Source organism: Salmo salar, chromosome ssa17, assembly GCF_905237065.1.
Source record: "Salmo salar chromosome ssa17, Ssal_v3.1, whole genome shotgun sequence".
NCBI lineage: Eukaryota > Metazoa > Chordata > Actinopteri > Salmoniformes > Salmonidae > Salmo > Salmo salar.
This window is the reverse complement of record NC_059458.1, coordinates 70,795,137-70,821,260: the sequence shown is the minus strand read 5'-3', so window position 1 is coordinate 70,821,260 and position 26,124 is coordinate 70,795,137. Positions and strand designations below refer to the sequence as shown.

The window sequence follows — 26,124 nt, the reverse complement described above, 5'->3', positions numbered from 1 at the left end:
AGTCTGGCCACTCCGGCAGTTCAGCGCAGTCTGGCCACTCCGACGACTGTTGACTGGCGGGCAGCTCTGATGACGACTGTTGACTGGCGGGCAGCTCTGATGACGACTGTTGACTGGCGGGCAGCTCTGATGACGACTGTTGACTGGCGGGCAGCTCTGATGACGACTGTTGACTGGCGGGCAGCTCTGATGACGACTGTTGACTGGCGGGCAGCTCTGATGACGACTGTTGACTGGCGGGCAGCTCTGATGACGACTGTTGACTGGCGGGCAGCTCTGATGACGACTGTTGACTGGCGGGCAGCTCCGGTGACTGTTGACTGGCGTGGCTGGGTGTACGCACTTGAAGGCTAGTGCGGGGAGCGGGAACAGGACGAGTCGGACTGGGTTGACGCACTTCCGGGTCCGCACGAGAGACAGGAGCTGGAAACCCAGGGCTATGGAGGCGCACAGTCGGTCTTGATCTTACCTCCTGCACAACCCGTCTTGGCTGGATGGAACTAGTAGCCCTGTATGAGCGGGGTGCTGGTACAGGGCAGACTGGGCTGTGCAGGGGCCTGATGGTAGCCGTGCGTAGAGCGGGAGTTGGGTAGCCTGGTCCCCGGAGGCGTACCGGCGACCAGATGCGCTGCGCAGGCATCCTCCTACCAGGCTGGATGCCCGCTCTAGCACGGCACCTGCGAGGGGCTGGAACAACGCGCACCGGACTGTGCGTGCGTATGGGTGAGATAGTGCGCTCCTCAGCGAAACATGGCGCTCTCCACCCCATACGCTCCTCCATATAACCACGGGTAGCTGGCTTCCGGCTCTTCCTATGCCTAGCCAAACTACCCGTGTGCCCCCCCAAAAAAATATCTTGGGGGTGCCTCTCGTGCTTCACCCTCAGCGCGTACTTGGCCTCGTACCTCCGCCTCTCTGCCTTGGCTGCCTCAATTTCCCACTGCGGGCGGCGATAATCCCCAGCCTGGTGCCAAGGTCCGGCCCCGTCCAGTACTTCCTCCCAGGTCCACTTCTCCCACCAGTCCAACTCGAAGTCCCTCTGCTCCTTCTTCTGCTGCTTGGTCCATAGTTGGTGGGTGATTCTGTCACGCTTGTCGTTGGAAATGGAGGACCAAAACGCAGCAGGTATGTGTATGCTCATCTTGCTTTTTAATAAATACAAAATGAACACCAAAATAACAAAGAACGAACGATCGACAAAAAACAGTCTGGCAAAGCACAAGGCTCAACACAGAACAATCACCCACAAATAACAAACACAAACACACCCTAATATATGGGACTCTCAATCAAAGGCAGATAGACAACACCTGCCTTCAACTGAGAGTCCCAAACCCCAATTAACCAAACATAGAAACAGACATACTAGACAAAATCATAGAATACCTGAAAAACAAACAGTGCCCAAAAACCCCGGAATACTTAAACCAAATGCCCCTTCAACAAAACACACCACCCCGAACCACATAAAACGAATACCCTCTGCCACGTCCTGACCAAACTACAATACCAATTAACCTTATACTGGTCAGGACGTGACAGGGTGGCGTCCCTAAGTCTAAATATTTCTGTTACTGCTGCATATACCCTGACTCTGCTTGCACGGAACGCAGGAGAAGTAACACAATTTCCCTAGTTATAAGAAATTCATGTTAGCAGGCAATATTAACTAAATATGCAGGTTTAAAAATATATACTTGTGTATTGCTTTTAAAGAAAGGCATTGATGTTTATGGTTAGGTACATTGGTGCAACGACAGTGATTTCTTTCGCAAATGCACTTGTTAAATCCCCTGTTTGGCGATGAGAAATTAACAGGCACCGCATCGATTATATGCAACGCAGGACACACTAGATAAACTAGTAATATCATCAACCATGTATAGTTAACTAGTGATTATGTTAAGATTGATTGTTTTTTATAAGATAAGTTTAATGCTAGCTAGCAACTTACCTTGGCTTCTTGCTGCCCTCGCGTAACAGGTAGTCAGCCTGCCATTCAGGCTCCTCGTGGAGTGCAATGTAAGGCAGGTGGGTAGAGCGTTGGACTAGTAACCGGAAGGTTGCAAAAACGAATCCCCGAGCTGACAAGGTAAAAATCTGTTGTTCTGCCCCTGAACAAGGCACCGTTCCTAGGCCGTCATTGAAAATAAGAATGTGCTCTTAACTGACTTGCCTAGTTAAATAAAGGTGTACATTTAAAATAAAAAAGACATAAAATAATATCGGCAAATCGGTGTCCAAAAATACCGATTACAGATTGTTATGAAAACTTGAAATCGGCCCTAATTAATCGACCATTCCGATTAATCGGTCGACCTCTATCACAGACTATTGGAACAGAGACGGCTGTATGTCTTCCTGATTATCACAAACTATTGCTATACTCGGATTGGAGATGGGAAATGTTTAGGAACGGTGATGAAGAAAATGAGATATATATCATATTATAATGTTTACTAACACAGAGAGATAACCATGGTCATAAAATGGTGGCTGAGGGTTTTGTCGACATAACAGGGGTACGTTTAGAAAACCCATAGGTCAATTACAGATTTATCATATCATAGTGTTTACTACCCTAGAAAGCTAACCATGGGGATAAAATTGTGATGGGTTTGTTAAGTCAACACATACTGTAGTTGGGGTAAAGGGGACATACACTGATCCAACCAATTACACATTTGAAATGGAGTGGGAACGATTACCTGCAATTAACTGTGATTGGCTCCTCTGGTGTTTTGAGATGCAGCACACTGTGAAAGGACCACATGCTCTGGCCTCTGTTTCTATCTCTGTCCTGCATGAGACCACACACACACACACACACACACACACACACACACACTAATTCACATGCATACGCAGGCGTATGTACACACAGTAATTCACATGCATACGCAGGCGTATGTACACACAGTAATTCCATCATACCCCAAATGGAACCAGAGAAAATACCTCAAACACATTCAGCTCTCATTCTCTACCTTGCCCTCTGATTCCTCCACTCTCTACCTCCACCTCTGTCCCTCTGTTCCCTCCTTCTCTCTACCTCCACCTCTGGTTCCTCTGTTCCCTCCTTCTCTCCACCTTTCCCCCTGTTCCCTCCTTCTCTCTACCTGTCCCTCTGTTCCCTCCTTCTCTCTACCTTTCCCTCTGTCACTCTGATTCCTCCACTCTCTACCTTTCCCTCTGTCCCTCTGTTCCCTCCTTCTCTCTACCTTTCCCCCTGGTCCCTCCTTCTCTCTACCTTTCCCTCTGTCCCTCTGTTCCCTCCTTCTCTCTACCTTTCCCTCTGTCCCTCTGGTTCCTCCACTCTCTACCTTTCCCTCTGGTTCCTCCTTCTCTCTACCTTTCCCTCTGTCCCTCTGTTCCCTCCTTCTCTCTACCTTTCCCTCTGTCCCTCTGTTCCCTCCTTCTCTCTACCTTTCCCTCTGTCCCTCTGGTTCCTCCACTCTCTACCTTTCCCTCTGTCCCTCTGTTCCCTCCTTCTCTCTACCTTTCCCCCTGCCCCTATGTTCCCTCCTTCTCTCTACCTTTCCCTCTGTCCCTCTGGTTCCTCCTTCTCTCTACCTTTCCCTCTGTCCCTCTGGTTCCTCCTTCTCTCTACCTTTCCCTCTGTCCCTCTGTTCCCTCCTTCTCTCTACCTTTCCCTCTGTCCCTCTGGTTCCTCCTTCTCTCTACCTTTCCCTCTGTTCCCTCCTTCTCTCTACCTTTCCCTCTGTCCCTCTGTTCCCTCCTTCTCTCTACCTTTCCCTCTGTTCCCTCCTTCTCTCTACCTTTCCCTCTGTCCCTCCTTCTCTCTACCTTTCCCTCTGTCCCTCTGTTCCCTCCTTCTCTCTACCTTTCCCTCTGTCCCTCTGTTCCCTCCTTCTCTCTACCTTTCCCTCTGTCCCTCTGTTCCCTCCTTCTCTCTACCTTTCCCTCTGGTTCCTCCACTCTCTACCTTTCCCTCTGTCCCTCTGTTCCCTCCTTCTCTCTACCTTTCCCTCTGTCCCTCTGGTTCCTCCTTCTCTCTACCTTTCCCTCTGTCCCTCTGTTCCCTCCTTCTCTCTACCTTTCCCCCTGGTCCCTCCTTCTCTCTACCTTTCCCTCTGGTTCCTCCTTCTCTCTACCTTTCCCTCTGTTCCCTCCTTCTCTCTACCTTTCCCTCTGTCCCTCTGTTCCCTCCTTCTCTCTACCTTTCCCTCTGTTCCCTCCTTCTCTCTACCTTTCCCTCTGGTTCCTCCTTCTCTCTACCTTTCCCTCTGGTTCCTCCTTCTCTCTACCTTTCCCTCTGTCCCTCTGTTCCCTCCTTCTCTCTACCTTTCCCTCTGTCCCTCTGGTTCCTCCTTCTCTCTACCTTTCCCTCTGTCCCTCTGTTCCCTCCTTCTCTCCACCTTTCCCTCTGGTTCCTCCTTCTCTCTACCTTTCCCTCTTTCCCTCTGTTCCCTCCTTCTCTCTACCTTTCCCTCTGTCCCTCTGGTTCCTCCTTCTCTCTACCTTTCCCTCTGTCCCTCTGTTCCCTCCTTCTCTCTACCTTTCCCTCTGTCCCTCTGTTCCCTCCTTCTCTCTACCTTTCCCTCTGTCCCTCTGGTTCCTCCTTCTCTCTACCTTTCCCTCTGTCCCTCTGTTCCCTCCTTCTCTCTACCTTTCCCTCTGTTCCCTCCTTCTCTCTACCTTTCCCTCTGGTTCCTCCTTCTCTCTACCTTTCCCTCTGTCCCTCTGTTCCCTCCTTCTCTCTACCTTTCCCTCTGTCCCTCTGTTCCCTCCTTCTCTCTACCTTTCCCTCTGTCCCTCTGATTCCTCCACTCTCTACCTTTCCCTCTGATTCCTCCACTCTCTACCTTTCCCTCTGGTTCCTCCACTCTCTACCTTTCCCTCTGTCCCTCTGTTCCCTCCTTCTCTCTACCTTTCCCTCTGTCCCTCTGTTCCCTCCTTCTCTCTACCTTTCCTCCTGTCCCTCTGTTCCCTCCTTCTCTCTACCTTTCCCTCTGTCCCTCTGTTCCCTCCTTCTCTCTACCTTTCCCTCTGTCCCTCTGATTCCTCCTTCTCTCTACCTTTCCCTCTGTCCGTCTGGTCCCTCCTTCTCTCTACCTTTCCCTCTGGTTCCTCCTTCTCTCTACCTTTCCCTCTGTCCCTCTGTTCCCTCCTTCTCTCTACCTTTCCCTCTGTCCCTCTGTTCCCTCCTTCTCTCTACCTTTCCATCTATCCCTCTGTTCCCTCCTTCTCTCTACCTTTCCCTCTGTTCCCTCCTTCTCTCTACCTTTCCCTCTGTTCCCTCCTTCTCTCTACCTTTCCCTCTGTTCCCTCCTTCTCTCTACCTTTCCCTCTGTCCCTCTGTTCCCTCCTTCTCTCTACCTTTCCCTCTGTTCCCTCCTTCTCTCTACCTTTCCCTCTGTCCCTCTGGTTCCTCCTTCTCTCTACCTTTCCCTCTGTTCCCTCCTTCTCTCTACCTTTCCCTCTGTCCCTCTGTTCCCTCCTTCTCTCTACCTTTCCCTCTGTCCCTCTGTTCCCTCCTTCTCTCTACCTTTCCCTCTGTCCCTCTGTTCCCTCCTTCTCTCTACCTTTCCCTCTGTCTTGTCCTCCTTCTCTCTACCTTTCCCTCTGTTCCCTCCTTCTCTCTACCTTTCCCTCTGTCCCTCTGTTTCCTCCTTCTCTCTACCTTTCCCTCTGTTCCCTCCTTCTCTCCACCTTTCCCTCTGTTCCCTCCTTCTCTCCACCTTTCCCTCTGGTCCCTCCTTCTCTCTACCTTTCCCTCTGTCCCTCTGTTCCCTCCTTCTCTCCACCTTTCCCTCTGGTCCCTCCTTCTCTCTACCTTTCCCTCTGTCCCTCTGTTCCCTCCTTCTCTCTACCTTTCCCTCTGTCCCTCTGTTCCCTCCTTCTCTCTACCTTTCCCTCTGTCCCTCTGTTTCCTCCTTCTCTCTACCTTTCCCTCTGTTCCCTCCTTCTCTCTACCTTTCCCTCTGTCCCTCTGTTTCCTCCTTCTCTCTACCTTTCCCTCTGTTCCCTCCTTCTCTCCACCTTTCCCTCTGTTCCCTCCTTCTCTCCACCTTTCCCTCTGGTTCCTCCTTCTCTCTACCTTTCCCTCTGTCCCTCTGTTCCCTCCTTCTCTCCACCTTTCCCTCTGGTTCCTCCTTCTCTCTACCTTTCCCTCTGTCCCTCTGTTCCCTCCTTCTCTCCACCTTTCCCTCTGGTTCCTCCTTCTCTCTACCTTTCCCTCTGTCCCTCTGGTTCCTCCTTCTCTCTACCTTTCCCTCTGTCCCCCTGTTTCCTCCTTCTCTCTACCTTTCCCTCTGTCCCTCTGTTTCCTCCTTCTCTCTACCTTTCCCTCTGTTTCCTCCTTCTCTCTACCTTTCCCCCTGTTCCCTCCATCTCTCTTCCTTTCCCTCTGTCAATGTCTCTCTGGTCCCTCCTTCTCTCTATATCTCTGCTACCTCAAACTCTTCTCTTTCTGTCTCGTTCTTTAACAGATGTCCTGAATCCATATCACCTCTATTTTTTGCCAGATACTATTTGTCGGTTTGTAGTTTGCCAACTCTAGCTGTGCAGAACTTAGGACTGTACACCATACCACCCAATAAAAACAAGTGGCCTTAAATCCTACCTTAGCGCACATATTTATAAAACACTGCATAGAAGTTGCATGCACCTCTCAAGCAAACATGTTTTGTGTGAATAGAAGATGCACTTTTTTTAACAACTTGACTCAATCCTTAAGGTTGTCTACTTCCTTAACTCTAATGTCATTGTATCAAACATTAGTTGCTGGCTTGATGTATCACTCACTATCTGTGTGGAAAATCTGTAGTGTTTTGCTTGTGAGGGACATCAACAATGAAAAGCACAAAGTAAGAAAGAAAAAAATCCTACTCCTTTTGAAGTATAACTTGGCCTCTTGACTGATGTTTCTCAGAATTGGTATTCTAAAGGCCTGCTACACTCATCCAGTCCAGGAGAACCAAATCTTGTCGGAGTATTTTACTGGAAAACAAGGCCTGTTCTCAGAAGTGTTTGTGAAGTGTACAGAGTCCTTGAGATGTGTACAGAGTCCTGAGACGTTTTTCTAAACAGTCATATCTGCCTCTGATGAGTGGGAGAATACTCCTGGAACTGACTGAAGAGTCCATTCCGTTTTCTCCTGTAGTGTCAGGGCACTGGGAAAGACATAGGCGTAGATGGGCTCTACCCAATAATACTGTGGAAAGACCCAATTCCTGGACCATAGACAGCTCTGTGACTACAGCCCCATGAAGGGCCCTTATTTCAGCACCAAGGACAGCTCTATGGCTACAGCCCCATGAAGGGCCCTTATTTCAGCACCAAGGACAGCTCTGTGGCTACAGCCCCATGAAGGGCCCTTATTTCAGCACCAAGGACAGCTCTGTGGCTACAGCCCCATGAAGGGCCCTTATTTCAGCACCAAGGATAGCTCTGTTGCTACAGCCCCATGAAGGGCCCTTATTTCAGCACCAAGGACAGCTCTGTGACTACAGCCCCATGAAGGGCCCTTATTTCAGCACCAAGGACAGCTCTGTGACTACAGCCCCATGAAGGGCCCTTATTTCAGTACCAAGGACAGCTCTGTGACTACAGCCCCATGAAGGACCCTTATTTCAGCACCAAGGACAGCTACAGCCCCATGAAGGGCCCTTATTTCAGCACCAAGGACAGCTCTGTGGCTACAGCCCCATGAAGGGCCCTTATTTCAGCACCAAGGACAGCTCTGTGGCTACAGCCCCATGAAGGGCCCTTATTTCAGCACCAAGGACAGCTCTGTGGCTACAGCCCACACTAGATGTCTTCTCGGATCCCGAAATGTAGATACAAACCAAATTGGATCTGTGAAATTCCCATCCGACACAGGTGAATTTTTTTGATAATCAATACCCGGTCAAATTTGGATCCAAGGTCGACCAAATCCGACCCAAAATATGTCCGAGATGAGGGACTATCGGATCCAAATTGGGTCGTGTTTGTAACCGACCCAAATGGATCCAAAATATTTTTAAAAAATGCAGCTTTACTGCTGCGCAAGCCATCAGAATTGCTTTACTAGTCTCGCAGGCAGTGAACGTTAACATTTCACATGCATTTTCTGTTATAGGCCTATCTAAAATGATTTAGTTGTGGTCTACACTACAGTTTAGTATTTTCATATATGTCGACACGAAGAAGAGGGGAAGGGGTGTGTGGTGAAGACGCTACTGTCTCTCTCCAGAACGTCCTTTGGCGAAGGTAGCCTGGTGGTTATAGAACGTTGGCCCGGTAACGGAAAGGTTGCTGGTTTGAATCCCGAGCCGGCAAGGTGTAAAAATCTACCCATCTGCCCCAGTTAACCCTCACAACTACTACTCCCCAGGTGTGGACGTCGATTAACGCATGTCTTTAACTGGACTTATGCACTGCGGAGCTTCTCACACTAGTTTTCCATCACTTCACACAGAAAGTAAGCAGTGTTTTTTGTTTTTTACATCCATTGTGGAATGACCAATGGTTCCTCATTGTATTTGAATAATCGTTCTAACATTCTCCTTCTAGCAACCATAGAGACTTGGTGTGAAGTAGCAAACATATTGCTGATCCCATAAATCCAGTGGAAACATCATCTGAACACTTCTCCCTTGAGCAAATACACCAGAGTCTGTTTTCCGAGCTCATTGGAGCGGGAAACAATGACCGCCAGTTGAACCAGTTCTGCAAGTTCGCTATAGAGCTCCAGCCAGACATAGAGAGAGCCAGACAGGCGGAGGAGAGAGATTAATGATTTTGACTGAACAAACTGCCATGTGTAGCAAATGTGATTTATAAAGGATTTTTTTTTTTCATCAGGATATTTTCTCCATCAAATGTAATTTCGGATCTGGTCGGTATTTCACGTATTTTCAGAGAGAGTGGCCACCGAGCATGATCTGACACGGGACCGGGGGGTCAACTTGGGAATTTTGGATCCGACCTGTTTGGATACCAGGTAATTGGGTAAGGGTAATTCCGTAAAGATCTCCACCACCCTCCTTCTCTGTAGTCGGGTGTTCCACCCCACTCCTCCTCTTTGGTCGGAAGTTAAACCCCACAACTCCTCTGTAGTCAGTGATAAACCCCCACACCTCCTCTGTAGTCAGTGATAACCCCCCACACCTCCTCTGTAGTCAGTGATAACCCTCCACACCTCCTCTGTAGTCAGTGATAACCCCCCACTCCTCCTCTGTAGTCAGTGATAACACCCTACACCTCCTCTGTAGTCAGTAATAACACCCCACACCTCCTCTGTAGTCAGTGATAACACCCCACACCTCCTCTGTAGTCAGTGATAACCCTCCACACCTCCTCTGTAGTCAGTTATAACCCCCCACTCCTCCTCTGTAGTCAGTGATAACACCCCACACCTCCTCTGTAGTCAGTGATAACACCCCACACCTCCTCTGTAGTCAGTGATAACACCCCACTCCTCCTCTGTAGTCAGTGATAACCCCCCCACACCTCCTCTGTAGTCAGTGATAACACCCCACACCTCCTCTGTAGTCAGTGATAACACCCCACTCCTCCTCTGTAGTCAGTGATAACCCCCCCACACCTCCTCTGTAGTCAGTGATAACACCCCACACCTCCTCTGTAGTCAGTGATAACACCCCACACCTCCTCTGTAGTCAGTGATAACACCCCACACCTCCTCTGTAGTCAGTGATAACACCCCACACCTCCTCTGTAGTCAGTGATAACACCCCACACCTCCTCTGTAGTCAGTGATAACACCCCACACCTCCTCTGTAGTCAGTGATAACTCCCCCCCACACCTCCTCTGTAGTCAGTGATAACACCCCACACCTCCTCTGTAGTCAGTGATAACACCCCACACCTCCTCTGTAGTCAGTGATAACACCCCACACCTCCTCTGTAGTCAGTGATAACACCCCACACCTCCTCTGTAGTCAGTGATAACACCCCCATACCTCCTCTGTAGTCAGTGATAACACCCCACACCTCCTCTGTAGTCAGTGATAACACCCCCACACCTCCTCTGTAGTCAGTGATAACTCCCCCCACACCTCCTCTGTAGTCAGTGATAACACCCCACACCTCCTCTGTAGTCAGTGATAACTCCCCCCCACACCTCCTCTGTAGTCAGTGATAACACCCCACACCTTCTCTGTAGTCAGTGATAACACCCCACACCTCCTCTGTAGTCAGTGATAACACCCCACACCTCCTCTGTAGTCAATGATAATGACATTTTGTCTTTTATGTCTGAGAGATGAGTTGACCTAAGGAAGCGTATTCTGCGTCCCTCTAGACCTCTACCTTGAGTCAGCACTAGCTTACAGGCTCTATTATTCTACTGTGGGACGTCTGGTTGGACTGGTCTAAGTATATATCATAGCCCTGGTGCTGGAGCTCAGTGTTGTGAGACGTTCTCCCTGTGATGATCGCCATTGTATGTTTTTGTGTGTGTGTGTGTCTGTGTGTCTGTGTGTCAGGTGTTGAATGTTTGTTTGTTTTGTTTGTTTGTCTCTCTCTCTCTCTCTCTCTCTCTCTCTCTCTCTCTCTCTCTCTCTCTCTCTCTCTCTCTCTCTCTCTCTCTCTCTCTCTCTCTCTCTCTCTCTCTCTCTCTCTCTCTCTCTCTTCAGAGTCGGCAGCCTCTCTGTTGGGTGGGCTGTGAAGTGTTGATTTGGTGTCGGGCCGTTGGGTAGCAGAGGAGAGACTACTGGTGTGTGTCAGCGCTCAGCCTCCCTGCCTCTCGTGCTCCTGCCTCTCACGCCCCAGCCTCCACGCCCCAGCCTCCCTGCCTCTCACGCCCCAGGCTCCATGCCTGCCTGCCTACCAGCCTCTCTCCTCCCTCGGCCCCAGAAAGAAAAGAGAACAAAAATAGTGAAAGTGAGTTGATAGAGAGTAGGAGAGTCATCATCCAGCTATCTCTCTCCCTGCTCTCTCTCTCTCTCTCTCTCTCTCTCTCTCTCTCTCTCTCTCTCTCTCTCTCTCTCCCTCCCTCTCTCTCCCTGCTCTCTCTCTCTCTCTATCCCTCCCTCTCTTGCCCTGCTCTCTCTCTTTCTCTCTATCCCTCCCTCTCTCTCCCTGCTCTCTCTCTCTCTATCCCTCCCTCTCTTGCCCTGCTCTCTCTCTCTATCCCTCCCTCTCTCTCCCTGCTCTCTCTCTCTCTCTCCCTGCTCTCTTCCCTCTCTCTTCTCTCAAGAAATTATTTGCTGGTTAGGAGAAAGGGCATAGAGGCCTCGCTACAGCAGACCAACTCAACCATGGGATTGGACTGGCTTCTCTTCAAATGTAAGGATTATCATAGAAGCATAAAGCTTAACAGTAACATTTTTATTTTTATGAATACCAAATTATGAATTAGAGGAGGGATGTGATTGCTCATTCTTTTCATTGGCCTGGCGTGCAGCCCAGATGTCACCCTATTACCCATAGTGCACTACTGTTACACAGCCTCCTGTCTCTAGCTGTGCCAGCATTAAAACTTATGCCTTGTTAGCTGTTATGAAAATGTGTGTGTGTGCGCACGTGTGTGTGTGTGGCAGTCTATCTGTTGTTGTACACAATAAAGCCAGTGTGTTTATGTATGCGGATGACTCAACACTTTACACGTCAACTACTACAGCGACTGAAATGAATGTAACACTCAAAGAGTGGGTGGCAAGGAATAAGTTAGTCCTAAATATTTCTAAAAACTAAAAGCATTGTATTTGGGACAAATCATTCACTAAACCCTAAACCTCAACTAAATCTTGTACTAAATAATGTGGAAATTGAGCACGTTGAAGTGACTAAACTGTCATGGTCAAAACATATTGATACAACAGAAGCTAAGATGGGGAGAAGTCTGTCCATAATAAAGCACTGCTGTACCTTCTGACAGCACTGTCAACAAGGCAGGTCCTACAGGCCCTAGTTTCTACCTTCTTAACAACACTGTCAACAAGGCAGGTCCTACAGGCCCTAGTTTCTACCTTCTGACAGCACTGTGAACAAGGCAGATCCTACAGGCCCTAGTTTCTACCTTCTGACAGCACTGTGAACAAGGCAGGTCCTACAGACCCTAGTTTCTACCTTCTGACAGCACTGTGAACAAGGCAGGTCCTACAGGCCCTAGTTTCTACCTTCTGACAGCACTGTGAACAAGGCAGGTCCTACAGGCCCTAGTTTCTACCTTCTGACAGCACTGTCAACAAGGCAGGTCCTACAGACCCTAGTTTCTACCTTCTGACAGCATTGTGAACAAGGCAGGTCCTACAGGCCCTAGTTTCTACCTTCTGACAGCACTGTGAACAAGGCAGGTCCTACAGGCCCTAGTTTCTACCTTCTGACAGCACTGTGAACAAGGCAGGTCCTACAGACCCTAGTTTCTACCTTCTGACAGCACTGTGAACAAGGCAGGTCCTACAGGCCCTAGTTTCTACCTTCTGACAGCACTGTGAACAAGGCAGGTCCTACAGGCCCTAGTTTCTACCTTCTTAAAAACACTGTGAACAAGGCAGGTCCTACAGACCCTAGTTTCTACCTTCTTAAAAACACTGTGAACAAGGCAGGTCCTACAGGCCCTAGTTTTGTCGCACCTGGACTACTGTTCAGTCGTGTCGTCAGGGTGACACAAAGAGGGACTTAGGAAAATTGGAAATTGCAATTGGCTCAGAACAGGGCAGCATGGCTGGTCCTTGGATGTACACAGAGAGGTAACATTAATAATATGCATGTCAATCTGTCCTGGCTCAAAGTGGAGGAGAGATTGACTTCATCACGGCTTGTATTTATGAGAGGTATCGACATGATGAATGCACCGAGCTGTCGTGTCTAAACTACTGGCGCACAGCTCAGACACCCATCCATACCCCACAAGACATGCCACAAGAGGTTTCTTCACAGTCCCCAAGTCCAGAATAGACTATGGGTGCACAGTACTCCATAGAGCCATGACTACATGGAACTCTATTCCACATCAGGTAACTGATGCAAGTAGTAGAATCAGATTTAAAAAACAGATAAAAATACACTTTATGGAATAGCGGGGATTGTGAAGCAACACAAACACAGGCAAAGACACATGCATACAAACACACACACACACGATAACATACGCACTACACACACACACATAAACATGGATCTAGTACTGTAGATACAGTTGAAGTCGGAAGTTTACATACACCATAGCCAAATACATTTAATCTCAGTTTTTTAAAATTCCTGACATTTAATCCTAATAAAAAATCCCTGTTTTAGGTCAGTTAGGATCACCACTTTATTTTAAGAATGTGAAATGTCAGAATAATAGTAGAGAGAATGATTTATTTCAGCTTTTATTTCTTTCATCACATTCCCAGTGGGTCAGAAGTTTACATACACTCAATTAGTATTTGGTAGCATTGCCATTCAAATGTTTAACTTGGGTCAAATGTTTCGGGTAGCCTACCACAAGCTTCCCACAATAAGTTGGGTGGATTTTGGCCCATTCCTCCTGACAGAGCTGGTGTAACTGATTGTAGGCCTCCTTGCTTGCACACTCTTTTTCAGTTCTACCCACAAATTTTCTATAAGATTGAGGTCAGGGCGTTTGTGATGGTCACTCCAAAACCTTGACTTTGTTGTCCTTAAGCCATTTTGCCACAACTTTGGAAGTATGCTTGGGGTCATTGTCAATTTGAAAACCCATTTGCGACCAAGCTTTAACTTCCTGACTTATGTCTTGAGATGTTGCTTCAATATATATCCACGTAATTTTCCACCTCATGATGCTCTCTATTTTGTGAAGTGCAGCAAAGCACCCCCACAACATGATGCTGCCACCCCCGTGCTTCACAGTTGGGATGGTGTTTTTCGGATTGCAAGCTTCCCCCTTTTTCCTCCAAGCATAACGATGGTCATTATGGCCAAATGGTTCTATTTTTGTTTCATCAGACCAGAGGACATTTCTCCAAAAAGTACGATATTTGTCCCATGTGCAGTTGCAAACCGTATTCTGGCTTTTTTATGGCGCTTTTGGAGCAGTGGCTTCTTACTTGCTGAGCGGCCTTTCAGGTTATGTCGATATTGGTCTCATTCTACTGTGGATATAGATGCTTTTGTACCTGTTTCCTGCAGCATCTTCACAAGGTCCTTTGCTGTTGTTCTGGGATTGATTTGCACTTTTTGCACCAAAGTGCTTTCATCTCTAGGAGACAGAACGCGTCTCCTACCTGAGCGGTATGATAGCTGCGCGGTCCCATGGTGTTTATACTTGCGTACTATTGTTTGTACAGATGAACGTGGTACCTTCAGGCATTTGGAAATTGCTCCCAAGGATGAACCAAACTTGTGGAGGTCTACAATTTTTCTTTTGATTTTCCCATGATGTCAAGCAAAGAGGCACTGAGTTTGAAGGTAGGCCTTGAAATACATCCACAGGTACAACGCCAACTGACTCAAATGATGTCAATTAGCCTTTCAGAAGCTTCTAAATCCATGACATCATTTTCTGGAATTTTCCAAGCTGTTTGAAGGCACAGTCAACTTAGTGTATGTAAACTTCTGATCATTATGTTTTATAACTTGTGGATATTTCTACATTGCCCTATTGTTCTTTGTGCAACTAGCATGTGTTTGGGTCCACATCGCATGTCAACAACTAAACAGGCTAACAGGCACATATTTTCCCCTACTGTGCCATAGCTTAAGTTCTCCTCTTTTCTTTACAGAACCACAATTAGTATCAGAGGGGTAGTGTTGTGTGTGTGTGTGAATCTTAATTAAACTCTTGAACTAGAACTACTGCTTCCTCGTGTTCTGAACGGACACCCTGTGGTGGTTACTACCGGCCTACTGCTTCCTCGTGTTCTGAACGGACACCCTGTGGTGGTTACTACCGGTCTACTGCTTCCTCGTGTCCTGAACGGACACCCTGTGGTGGTTACTACCGGCCTACTGCTTCCTCGTGTTCTGAACGGACACCCTGTGGTGGTTACTACCGGCCTACTGCTTCCTCGTGTTCTGAACGGACACCCTGTGGTGGTTACTACCGGTCTACTGCTTCCTCGTGTCCTGAACGGACACCCTGTGGTGGTTACTACCGGCCTACTGCTTCCTCGTGTTCTGAACGGACACCCTGTGGTGGTTACTACCGGCCTACTGCTTCCTCGTGTCCTGAACGGACACCCTGTGGTGGTTACTACCGGCCTACTACTTCCTCGTATTTTGAACGGACACCCTGTGGCGGTTACTACCGGCCTGCTGCTTCCTCGTGTTCTGAACGGACACCCTGTGGTGGTTACTACCGGGCTACTGCTTCCTCGTGTTCTGAACGGACACCCTGTGGTGGTTACTACCGGTCTACTGCTTCCTCGTGTTCTGAACGGACACCCTGTGGCGGTTACTACCGGCCTGCTGCTTCCTCGTGTTCTGAACGGACACCCTGTGGTGGTTACTACCAGCCTACTGCTTCCTCGTGTTCTGAACGGACACCCTGTGGCGGTTACTACCAGCCTACTGCTTCCTCGTGTTCTGAACGGACACCCTGTGGCGGTTGCTATCGACCTAAAATCCAGCACCTAAGTTTTCTATCCCTTTTTATTGGTCCTACGAATTCATAAACAACAACACTTTTTTCACACTTTATATATAGTGTGTATATATATATATATATATATATATAGTGTATATATATATATACACTGCTCAAAAAATAAAGGGAACACTTAAACAACTCAATGTAACTCCAAGTCAATCACACTTCTGTGAAATCAAACTGTCCACTTAGGAAGCAACACTGATTGACAATACATTTCACATGCTGTTGTGGAAATGGAATAGACAACAGGTGAAAATTATAGGCAATTAGCAAGACACCCCCAATAAACGAGTGGTTCTGCAGGTGGGGACCACAGACCACTTCTCAATTCCTATGCTTCCTGGCTGATGTTTTGGTCACTTTTGAATGCTGGCGGTGCTTTCACTCTAGTGGTAGCATGAGATGGAGTCTACAACCCACACAAGTGGCTCAGGTAGTGCAGCTCATCAAGGATGGCACATCAATGCGATCTGTGGCAAGAAGGTTTGCTGTGTCTGTCAGCGTAGTGTCCAGAGCATGGAGGCGCTACCAGGAGACAGGCCAGTACATCAGGAGACGTGGAGGAGGCCGTAGGAGGGCAACAACCCAGCAGCAGGACCGCTACCTCCGCCTTTGTGCAAGGAGGAGCAGGAGAAGCACTGCCAGAGCCCTGCAAAATGACTTCCAGCAGGCCACAAATGTGCATGTGTCTGCTCAAACGGTCAGAAACAGACTCCATGAGGGTGGTATGAGGGCCCGACGTCCACAGGTGGGGGTTGTGCTTACAGCCCAACACCATGCAGGACGTTTGGCATTTGCCAGAGAACACCAAGATTGGCAAATTTGCCACTGGCGCCCTGTGCTCTTCACAGATGAAAGCAGGTTCACACTGAGCACGTGACAGACGTGACAGAGTCTGGAGACGACGTGAAGAACGTTCTGCTGCCTGCAACATCCTCCAGCATGACCGGTTTGGCGGTGGGTCAGTCATGGCGTGGGGTGGCATTTCTTTGGGGGGCCGCACAGCCCTCCATGTGCTCGCCAGAGGTAGCCTGACTGCCATTAGGTACCGAGATGAGATCCTCAGACCCCTTGTGAGACCATATGCTGGTGCGGTTGGCCCTGGGTTCCTCCTAATGCAATTTCAATGCTAGACCTCATGTGGCTGGAGTGTGTCAGCAGTTCCTGCAAGAGGAAGGCATTGATGCTATGGACTGGCCCGCCCGTTCCCCAGACCTGAATCCAATTGAGCACATCTGGGACATCATGTCTCGCTCCATCCACCAACGCCACATTGCACCACAGACTGTCCAGAAGTTGGCGGATGCTTTAGTCCAGGTCTGGGAGGAGATCCCTCAGGAGACCATCCGCCACCTCCTCAGGAGCATGCCCAGGCATTGTAGGGAGGTCATACAGGCACGTGGAGGCCACACACACTACTGAGCCTCATTTTGACTTGTTTTAATGACATTACATCAAAGTTGGATCAGCCTGTAGTGTGGTTTTCCACTTTAATTTTGAGTGTGACTCCAAATCCAGACCTCCATGGGTTGATAAATTGGATTTCCATTGATTATTTTTGTGTGATTTTGTTGTCAGCACATTCAACTATGTAAAGAAAAAAGTATTTAATAAGATTATTTATTTCATTCAGATCTAGGATGTGTTGTTTAAGTGTTCCCTTTATTTTTTTGAGCAGTATATATATATATATATATATATATATATATATATATATATATATATATGTATATATATATATATATACAAATAAATAAATACAGAAACATTTTACGAGTACAAAATTCTATTCTAGCAGTGAAAATGTCTACTCTCTACAGTTTATAAGGTCTTGAAAAACCCAGTAGCACAGCAGTCTGACTGTATTTCTACCTCTGATACTGAGATGCGCTGTCTGTTGCAGATCATCATTCTCCTAAGTTGTCATACGATATTGTGGCCACATGCACCCGGCAGCCCCAGTTATTATTTAGGAAGCTCAAAACACTCTACCTCTTCTCCAATCAGAGTTGATCGATCCGCCTCTTCTCCAATCAGAGTTGACCGATCCGCCTCTTCTCCAATCAGAGTTGACCGATCCGCCTCTTCTCCAATCAGAGTTGATCGATGTGCCTCTTCTCCATTCAGAGTTGACCGATCCGCCTCTTCTCCAATCAGAGTTGACCGATCCGCCTCTTCTCCAATCAGAGTTGATCGATCCGTCTCTTCTCCAATCAGAGTTGACCGATCCGCCTCTTCTCCAATCAGAGTTGACCGATCCGCCTCTTCTCCAATCAGAGTTGATCGATGTGCCTCTTCTCCATTCAGAGTTGACCGATCCGCCTCTTCTCCAATCAGAGTTGACCGATCCGCCTCTTCTCCAATCAGAGTTGATCGATCCGTCTCTTCTCCAATCAGAGTTGACCGATCCGCCTCTTCTCCAATCAGAGTTGACTGATCCGCCTCTTCTCCAATCAGAATTGACCGATCCGCCTCTTCTCCAATTATAGCGGACCTCGAACCTAACTCTTCAATATAGCCTAAATATTTGTCATTTAACTTTTAAAATGTATTACCTTTTATGGTTGTCATAAAACACAACCAGTCACAATGTTTTCAGGTGATTAGGTAACTTCAAAAGTCTCCTGTAGGCAGGTTTGGTTAGGTTACTTTGTAAATATGAACTGTTACAGTTACTACTTACCTGTCAACAATTTTCTGTCAGTAATGTAACTTTTGGATTACCCATATTTTTAGTAAAGTAATCTAATTACCGTCCCACTTAAAAGGCATTAGAAGAAGATCAAAATGTATATTACCAATTGAAAGACATCTTTTGCAGGATAAATCTATGTTAGAGTTTACATAACTGGCCATATATGGATGTTGCATTTTACTTTATGGGTTGGTTATGTAAACGTATTTTAACCCATTGTTTTCTACTACAGATAATACCAGTCTCTCAGATGTCCAGTCATTCCAGTTCATTTAATACCCCTTGATCTTCATGAATAGCACTTGAACATATTAAAGTATAGATTAGACAAATTGTTTGACCTGATCATAACCCCAAAAACATATTACTAATTTGCCTACTCTGTTGTTTATGATGTTGTTATCATGGAGGACAGATTGTGCTCATTGATGCTCTCATGGAATGCTATGCTTTGAGCACGACCGAAAAGTGCTATTTGCATGTGGAAAAATAATGCCATACGCTACATTTTCTATAGACCTATTGTTTACCTTTTTGTTGGTGACACTTTGATATCTCGATAATTTGAAGCTGTTTAAAAAAGGCGAATCTACAGTTGAAACAATAACAAAGTGGACACCCCGTCTCTGTTTTGATAAAAAGCTGAAGGATGGGGCCTGGAGAAATGTTTTAACCATGTTATGAGGCTATACTGTTTTTGTTTACATTGACAGTTGAACTAATAAGCACAATACCACGGCTGGAGTTTAGGAAGGAGGAGGTCCCTTCTATCTTTAATTCCATTGGTTGGGATCTGCACTATGCAGCTGTTGCATTTCCCACTGGCTGTCCACTGGTTACAAAAACAACGATTGATTGGCAGCTTCAACTTCTTCAACCAGTGGTTGAACTTCAGTTCAACCATTAAGGTTAAAATACACATATATTTGTGAACAGCCATCCACAACAACCACAATCCATAAAGGCGCAAATTACTAAAAGAGGGAGCAGCAGTGTGATTCATATCAATGCTCTATGTAATGTAGATATCAATAATAAGTGATATCCGTATCGCCGTAGACTACACCACTGCTGCTAACCTTACCTCCAAGTGTTTATTCTAGTTGGATAATCTTTGGATGCCGACAGCAGTCGCACCATTGGAAGACGTAGCTTGGACTGTACAGTTACAGTTACAGGTTTTGGTAATCCTTTACATATAACGGATTACAACTGTCCCTAACATCGACTAGAAGCTCTGCTCTGACAGCTGATATGTTTCAGCTGGCTTTTCTCCATAACCAAAACCTTTTTTTTGTCACATATCAGGCTTTTCCTCTGAAGAGCCTCCACTGACTACTACACTCCAGGTTTCAGTGTATCAGTGTTTCAGAGAGAGTGACACACTAGAGAGATGAGAGGAGATTAATAGAGGTCTGGCTTCCTCTCTCTCTCTCTCTCTCTCTCTCTCTCTCTCGCTCTGTCTCTCTCTCTCTCTCTGTCTCTCTCTCTCTCTCTCTCGCTCTCTCTGGGTGCTGGGAGTGTTTGGTGCATGCTGGGAATTGTATGAGCGAATACAGGTGTTTTATGATGGTTTGCCTTTTTCTATACATGATTAAGGTTATCATTATTTTTCTTTTTATGGTAGAATTAAGTATATTGTATTTCTTGTCGGAATTGCCCTGGTTTTGGCGGGGATGGTGACCCACATGGGGACACCATCCCGTTCACTTCGGCACGGCTTTAGGTGTGTTACTGAAATCACTGTCACTGTAGATGAGTTTCTGGTCGCGGTAGGATTTAAGGTAGACTATGAAAATGTTGCTTATGCTTCGCAGATGAATAAAAGTGGTGTTGGTGTTTCTTAAAGAAAAGTGTCTTGTTGATCGGATGGTTGAGTAATGCGTATTTCTTAAAGGAACGTTTATTCAAATTATTCCACATTTTTTCAACAAGGGTAACGATTTAGAATGTACCGCCGTTTAATCTCAATGAGCTATTTGAGCGTGAGTGGTTGGAGCTCGAGTGATTGGAGCGTGAGTGATTGCTGTTTGGGAAGTTTACAAGTTCTATGAAGATTGTCCTGTTGGGTTTCAAACACTCTGAAACAGGTTATGTTGAAGCAAACACCCAGCTCTGAAACAGGTTATGTTGAAGCAAACACCCGGCTCTGAAACAGGTTATGTTGATGCAAACACCCAGCTCTGAAACAGGTTATGTTGAAGCAAACACCCGGCTCTGAAACAGGTTATGTTGATGCAAACACCCGGCTCTGAAACAGGTTATGTTGATGCAAACACCCGGCTCTGAAACAGGTTATGTTGATGCAAACACCCAGCTCTGAAACAGGTTATGTTGAAGCAAACACCCAGCTCTGAAACAGGTTATGTTGATGCAAACACCCGGCTCTGAAACAGGTTATGTTGATGCAAACACCCGGCTCTGAAAGAGGTTATGTTGCCCGGCTCTGAAAGAGGTCAAAACTGTTGTTTCAGCGACAGGTGTTTATGTTTTTGGACTCACCGGAGCTGAGTTTGGAGGTATCGTTTAAAGTCAAGTATGACAACAGACTGTATATGGCTTATGCTGGTACAGGTAGTCAACAGTGTTTTGAGTGTGGGGATGTTGGCCATAGGCGACATGATTGCCCGAAAAGGTAGAAGGCAGAGGGAGGGACGAAGGTGGTCCTCGTAACGCCTGGGCCCACTAATGTAGGGAGAGGTGGTCCTCGTAACGCCTGGGCCCACTGATGTAGGGAGAGGTGGTTCTGTAACGCCTGGGCCCACTGATGTAGGGAGAGGTGGTCCTCGTAACGCCTGGGCCCACTAATGTAGGGAGAGTTGGTCCTCGTAACGCCTGGGCCCACTAATGTAGGGAGAGGTGGTCCTGTGACGCCTGGGCCCACTGATGTAGGGAGAGGTGGTCCTCGTAACGCCTGGGCCCACTAATGTAGGGAGAGGTGGTCCTGTAACGCCTGGGCCCACTAATGTAGGGAGAGGTGGTCCTGTAACGCCTGGGCCCACTAATGTAGGGAGAGGTGGTCCTCGTAACGCCTGGGCCCACTGATGTAGAGAGAGGTGGTCCTCGTAACGCCTGGGCCCACTGATGTAGGGAGAGGTGGTCCTCGTAAAGCCTGGGCCCACTAATGTAGGGAGAGGTGGTCCTCGTAACGCCTGGGCCCACTGATGTAGAGAGAGGTGGTCCTTGTAACGCCTGGGCCCACTGATGTAGGGAGAGGTGGTCCTCGTAACGCCTGGGCCCACTGATGTAGGGAGAGGTGGTCCTGTAACGCCTGGGCCCACTGATGTAGGGAGAGGTGGGCCGACAGCGGTAAACCAGCCACAAGCACCTGTTGCTGAGGAACAAGTTGTCCATGTTGAGGGTACTGAGTTGCAGCTTGTACCAGAGGGGAATATAGCATCTGTTATGCAGCAGAAACATATTGTTGTAGGAGGTATGGATGGATATGAGGAGCCATTTTCCCAGACTTGTGAGGAGATGCCCTGTACGAGTGATGGGGTACAGGAGGGGGTTCAGGTGGAGCTAGTCTCCCAGGTAATGGAGGAGATGCCCTGTACGAGTGATGGGGTACAGGAGGGGGTTCAGGTGGAGCTAGTCTCCCAGGTAATGGAGGAGATGCCCGGCACGAGTGATGGGGTGCAAGTGGGGAGTGTTGAGAGGGATGTGGCTGATGGGAGTCAATGGTCTGTGGCCTCAGTTGAGGAAGATCAGCAGAAGGAAACGACCATCTCTTTTGATATGATAGCACCTGGTGACGACTCAATTTACAGTTTAGAGGAGATAAATGGGTTCCCGGATCAGACTTTTTGGTAAATCTGTCAAATTGGCAGGTTTCTTTGATGTTTGTGAGGTCAGCTGTGATGTTACAGAAGATGGTGGGGTTAGATCAGTTGAGTGTGAAGAAGCGTTTTTGCTTGAGGAAATTTGTTACTGCTTTCACGGCAGCAAAAGGTAGTGGTTCAGAGAAAATTAAAACAGTGATGATGATCATGCCTCATAGGGTGTTTATTCTCTCTGTCTTGTTTCTCTGTTGTTTCTTCTGTTTTTCCTTTCTCTTTTCTATATGACAATACATTTCAAGGATCCTTAATCAACGAGTGTGATATATAATCGTATAGTACATTGCAAACTCACAAGTCCGCTGGGCCAGACGGATTACCAGGACGTGTGCTCCGGGCATGTGCTGACCAACTGGCAGGTGTCTTCACTAACATTTTCAACATGTCCCTGATTGAGTCTGTAATACCAACATGCTTCAAGCAGACCAACACAGTCCCTGTGCCCAAGAGCACTAAGGTAACCTGCCTAAATGACTACAGACCCGTAGCACCCACGTCCGTAGCCATAAAGTCCTTTGAAAGGCCAGTAATGGCTCACATTAACACCATTGTCCCAGAAAACCTAGACCCACTCCAATTTGCATACCACCAAAACAGATCCACAGATGATGCAATCTATTTTGTTTTTTGTTATTTAACCTTTTTCTAACCAGGAAAAGCCCATTGAGACTAAGTCTCTTTTCCAAGAGAGTCCTGGCCAAGAAGGCAGCAACAATCAATACATTACAGAATTAAAACATACAACAATACAAAAACATAATCCAGCCTAAAAAAAGCAATTTCCTCTTTAACAGAGTCTCCCATCAATATTTTAAATTCGTTCAAACATGTCTAGATGAAGCATGAATTGTAGATTATCTCATGCATCTGGTGAAAAAGAAGAGAAGGAAGTCTAGCCTAATACTGTGAATGTCCTGGGGATTTTATGTAGCAATCACCACCTATTGCACTCCACACTGCCCTTTCCCACCTGGACAAATGGAACACCTATGTGAGAATGTTATTCATTGACTACAGCTCAGTGTTCAACACCATAGTGCCCTCAAAGCTCATCACTAAGCTAAGGATCCTGGGACTACAAACACCTCAATCTGCAACTGGATCCTGGACTTCCTGATCAGGTGGTGAGGGTAGGTAGCAACACATCCGCCATGCTGATCCTCAACACTGGAACCCCTCAGGGGTGCGTGCTCAGTCCCCTCCTGTACTCCCTGTTCACCCATGACTGCATGGCCAGGCACGACTCCAATACATCATTACGTTTGCAGATGACAAAAACAGTGGTAAAACTGATCACCGACAATAACAAGACAGCCTATAGAGAGGAGGTCAGAGACCTGGCCGGGTGGTGCCAGAATAACAACCTATCCGTCAACGTAATCAAGACAAAGGAGATGATTGTGGACTACAGGGACCGAGCACGCCCCATTCTCGTCGACGGGGCTGTAGTGGAGCAGGTTGAGAGCTTCAAGTTCCTTGGGGTCCACATCACCAACAAACTAGAATGGTCCAAACACACCAAGACAGAGGGCACGACAAAACCTATTCCTCCTCAGGAGACTGAAAAGATTTGGCATGAGTCCTCAGATCCTCAAAATGTTCTATAGCTGTATCATCAAGAGCATCCTGACTGACCGCAAGGCACTACAGAGGGTAGTGCGTACGGCCCAGTACATCACTGGGGCTAAGCTTCCTGCCATCCAGGACCTCTATACCAGGCAGTGTCAGAGGAAGGCCCTAAAAATTGTCAAAGACCCCGTCCACCCCAGTCATAGACTGTTCTCTCTGTTACCGCATGGTAAGCGGTACCGGAGCGCCAAGTCTAGGACCAAAAGGCTTCTCAGCAGCTTTTACCCCCAAGCCATAAGACTCCTGAACAGGTAAATAAATGGCTACCTGGACTATTTGCATTGTGTCCCCCCCCATCCAAGCCCTCTTTTACTTTGTTGATACTCTCTGTTTATCATCAATGAATAGACACTTGAACTATACATTCATGTACATATTACCTCAATTATGCCCCCACACATTGACTCTGTACCAGTACCACCCTGTATATAGCCTCCACATTGACTCTGTACCGGTACCCCCTGTATATAGCCTCCACATTGACTCTGTACCAGTACCACCCTGTATATAGCCTCCACATTGACTCTGTACCGGTACCACCTGTATATAGCCTCCACATTGACTCTGTACCGGTACCCCCTGTATATAGCCTCCACATTGACTCTGTACCGGTACCCCCTGTATATAGCCTCCACATTGACTCTGTACCGGTACCCCCTGTATATAGCCTCCACATTGCCTTAGTACCAGTGCCACCCTGTATATAGCCTCTACATTGACTCTGTACCGGTACCCCCTGTATATAGCCTCCACATTGACTCTGTACCGGTACCTCCTGTATATAGCCTCCACATTGACTCTGTACCGGTACCCCCTGTATATAGCCTCCACATTGACTCTGTACCGCTACCCCCTGTATATAGCCTCCACATTGACTCTCTACCGGTACCCCCTGTATATAGCCTCCACATTGTGTACGGTAACACCCTGTATATAGCCTCCACATTGACTCTGTACCGTAACACCCTGTATATAGCCTCCACATTGACTCTGTACGGTAACACCCTGTATATAGCCTCCACATTGTGTACGGTAACACCCTGTATATAGCCTCCACATTGACTCTGTACCGTAACACCATGTATATAGCCTCCACATTGACTCTGTACGGTACCCTCTGTATACAGCTTCCACATTGACTCTGAACCGGTACCCCCTGTATATAGCCTCCACATTGACTCTGTACCGGTACCCCCTGTATATAGCCTCCACATTGACTCTGTACCGTAACAACCTGTATATAGCCTCCACATTGACTCTGTACCGTAACACCCTGTATATAGCCTCCACATTGACTCTGTCCCGGTACCACCTTGTATACATCCTCGCTACTGTTATTTTACTGTTTTTTTATTTCTTTACTTATCTATTGTTTATCTAATACCTATTTTTTACTTACAAATTGCACTGTTGGTTAGGGCTTGTAAGTAAGCATTTCACTGCATTTCACTTTCACCTGTTGTATTCAGCACACGTGACAAATGCACTTTGATTTGATTTGGGTTGGGTTATGGTGGCTTTCAGGCGAGCCTTGCATTTCGTTTTCAAAGTGGGAGACAGAAGCAAAACGGCAAACCTTTTAACGAGATGTGCTCGGCATGAAGATTTTGTGTCACAAAGAGTTTGAAGAAGGATGTAAGGCAACTTGTAAGGGCCCTTATAATGGAAAATGGAGCAGGGCAATGGTCGGCATTGGTCCAGAGGATGATGACTTTGTGGCTGAACTAATCTACAATAATGGAGTGGGAGAATATCGCCTAGGCAATGACTTCCTCGGTTTGACTCTGCAGTCTAGCCAGGCTGTCAGCAATGCTAATCGGCTTGGCTGGCCCCTCACTGAGGTTATTAAGGACCTCTATCTGGCTGAGGCCCCAGGAGGTTATCGCTTCTACCTGGTGGACAAAGAACAGCCTCCCAATGATCCTGTACAGAAGGTGTGTCAGGCAGGGTCTGACCTGCAGAAAATCAATACACTGCTGCTACTCTCTTCTGGGGATGAAGGTGAAATAGAGCAATGAGGAGGAGACGACTGTGCTAATGGGAGTCAGACACTCAGTGTAAACTAGAGCTTCACAACATTGTTGGGACAGTAGATCATGGGACAGCCTTCGGGTGGATAGCATTATCCTATCCACGTGAGCAGTTGTCAGGTCTTGAAGCCTTGATGACAAAAGGAAACGATACAATCCTTACTATTTTGGTTAGCCTGGATGCCGATGGGAAGGCTTGGTTAGCCTGGACGCCCCTGGGAAGGCTTGGTTAGCCTGGACGCCCCTGGGAAGGCTTGGTTAGCCTGGACGCCCCTGGGAAGGCTTGGTTAGCCTGGATGCCACCATGGGAAGGCTTGGTTAGCCTGGACGCCCCTGGGAAGGCTTGGTTAGCCTGGACACCCCTGGGAAGGCTTGGTTAGCCTGGATGCCCCTGGGAAGGCT

General features: G+C 47.5%; 1 protein-coding gene and 1 pseudogene across 1 annotated transcript in view; both read left to right on the top strand.

Moving 5' to 3' along the window:
• LOC106609610 (exocyst complex component 4) overlaps positions 1–26,124 on the top strand; it is an 816,839-nt gene that overhangs the window by 391,181 nt on the left and 399,534 nt on the right. The gene's annotated exons all lie outside the window — the stretch shown is intronic.
• The window catches only part of LOC106591727 (glyoxalase domain-containing protein 4-like), a 39,395-nt pseudogene continuing 38,473 nt past the window's right edge, over positions 25,203–26,124 (top strand).